The following is a 2354-nucleotide window of genomic DNA, read 5'->3' as shown; positions in this document are numbered from 1 at the left end:
CATCCAAGGGAAAAACCTGGAATCTTACGCAACTTGTAGCTCCATAGACCTGTGTAGAAGGAATACTTTGTCCCCTTAACCCCTTCTGTGCCTAGGGTGTAATGATTACGTCCTCGTGTGTAGCGCTGCTGTCTTGTGTGGACCCTGCTGAGGGCTTCTTGGAGTTCTCCCGGGCTCCTCTTCTAGCTCAGCACCTGGCCGGAAGGGGGGTGCTAGGCCTTCATTCAGGGCTAGATACTGCTCTAGGCCCGGACCTGGTTGGGGAGCACAAGAGTCCTCTCCAGTCTGCAGCCACCCTGCTCTGTGTAGTGACTGCCTTCACCATACCGTGGGCTCAGGGTGCTGCCTTTTGGTGGGTGCCTTCCACCTTCCTGGAGCCCGAGCACGGGGACACCAGGAGGCTTAAGCCCAGACTGCCCCACACCCTCTCCCCACTGACCTGCCCATTTTCCTCTACTATTAAGCCCCCATGAAGTGGGGGCTTACAGAACCCCGGGTGGAGACAAAAGTCTGAGTTAGCCCGGTGGCCAGGCCCGCCAGCCACCTCGTCGCCCAGCCGGCGGGTCATCTGGTCAGCTAGCCCAGTGACCAGATGGCCCAGGACAACTAGGTGACCAGATGGCCTGGGATGACCCAGTGGCCAGAGGGACCCCAGCAGTGTGGCAGTCACCACCGCAAAGACAAGAGCAGCCATGACTCTGAAAGGCTCCTTCCCAGGGCGGCTTGCCTCCCGACGACTTGTGCGGACCAGGGGGTCCCACCCTCACCATCTGTTGTCCTGCTGACTTGCAAAGGCTTGTGGCCCGCATCCCTGAACCCAGTGGCGCAGGGCAGGAGGGGGAGGCCCCCGTGCTAGGTGGCACGTTGTGGAGGCAGCCTCCCACTGGCCCGCAGCCCCCTTCCTCCGCACCGGCCTGGTGGCAGAGGGGCCACCACCCCCCAAGGAGTGGTGGTGGTGGGGGGACACAGGCATTTACAGACAGAGACAAAAGCTTGGCTCAGGATGACTTTCAATAGATCACAGCAAGGTAGCTGCTCTGCTACTTAAGAAACCCTGACCCAGAAAAAGTCATTTACAAATGATTTAGCACGGGGTGCCCAACGAACATGCAGTGCACTAAGGGCGATGGATGTGGCCCGTACTGTCCGCATCCGCTTACATTCAGCAGGTTGCCACGCCTGATCTGAGGTCATAGTCAGATGCCATAGCAGTGGGGGAAGCCAAGACCACCATCCCCTGGGCTGCAGGAAACAGGGGGATATGGCAGCACACCCTTTTTCCTGGATTGAAGCCCGAGGCCAGCAGTTGGCCAATCCCCCCCCCCCAGGGAACCAGCCACAGAGGTGTGCACCCAAGGCTGTGTGCGTAGGCAGCCATGAAACACCACAGACAACCACACCAGCATGCAGCCAGGCGCCCCAGGAGGTGCCCAGGGCAGACCGGTCCTCTGCCCACATTCCACCAAGGCAGGGTGGCAAGGCTAGGCGCACCAGCAGCATTACTTCATGACAGGACCAAGGGAGGGATCCTGCTGCAGGCAATCAGGGGAGGTCTGACCTTAGAGGGGGGGACAAAGGGACCAGAGCTACCCTGCAACAGCCCCACCTGCACCCTGGGAATGCCCCAGGATGATTGACAATCAGACAACCGTCAGACAGGCTTAGCCCCGGGAGGAACCCGGGGCTGCAAGGTGCAGTCGAAGTGTCAATGATCAGTGTCCTGCAATTCACACTGATTCTTGCAGCTAGCTGCATTCTTCATCGACACACAAGCTGAGTGATCCACCGCCAGGAGTCAAAGGCCTCTTTTCTCAACTTTCACGCACCTTCGTGTGCAGCAGAGGCAGGAGGAAGGCAGCACCACCCATTCGTTAACCACACAGCAAGACGGCTGGGCACCCCGGGGATGGAGGGGACCGTCGACGAGCATGCACCTGACGTCGTGGAGCCCTGGCTTGGCATGAGGAAGCAAATGAGCCCTCATCAGGACATCCAGGGCAGTCTGGCCATCTGGACATGCAATAGGATTGCATGGAACGCAACCAGATGACCCGAGTTGTCAGAGCGACCAGATGGCCGGGCCACGAGGATGTAAAGGCTCCCCAGGAGCCATGGCCTCGGGGGCCAGAGGACAAATACCAGGACGGGGGCTTCCACCCCGGGGCCTGAACACAAACTGGCAGGGGAATCCTCCCCGGGCCCGGTGGACTTCCAGGCCCAGGGTCCTCAGGTTATGCCAGGCTGGAGGAAGGGAGTGACCGCCCCATAGTCCAGAGCCCAGTAGGAGCGCTCTGAACACAGCCATGCATGGGAGTCCTTCCCGGACCCTGTCCCGGGCACCTTGCCACCCGGTG

The 2354-nt window shown here is 60.2% G+C and overlaps 1 non-coding gene across 1 annotated transcript; it reads right to left on the bottom strand.

Annotated features, from left to right (window-relative positions):
* Positions 1 to 1645: 1645 nt before the first annotated feature.
* Positions 1646 to 1797, bottom strand: LOC138297526 (5.8S ribosomal RNA). The gene has a single exon (XR_011204128.1). It is a non-coding gene; the product is annotated as a 5.8S ribosomal RNA (ribosomal RNA).
* Between the last annotated feature and the right edge of the window lie 557 nt (positions 1798 to 2354).

Source organism: Pleurodeles waltl, chromosome 5 (genome assembly GCF_031143425.1).
Source record: "Pleurodeles waltl isolate 20211129_DDA chromosome 5, aPleWal1.hap1.20221129, whole genome shotgun sequence".
In the NCBI taxonomy this organism is placed as follows: Eukaryota; Metazoa; Chordata; class Amphibia; order Caudata; family Salamandridae; genus Pleurodeles; species Pleurodeles waltl.
Note: the sequence above shows the minus strand (reverse complement) of the source record. Positions and strands in the feature narration are given on the sequence as shown.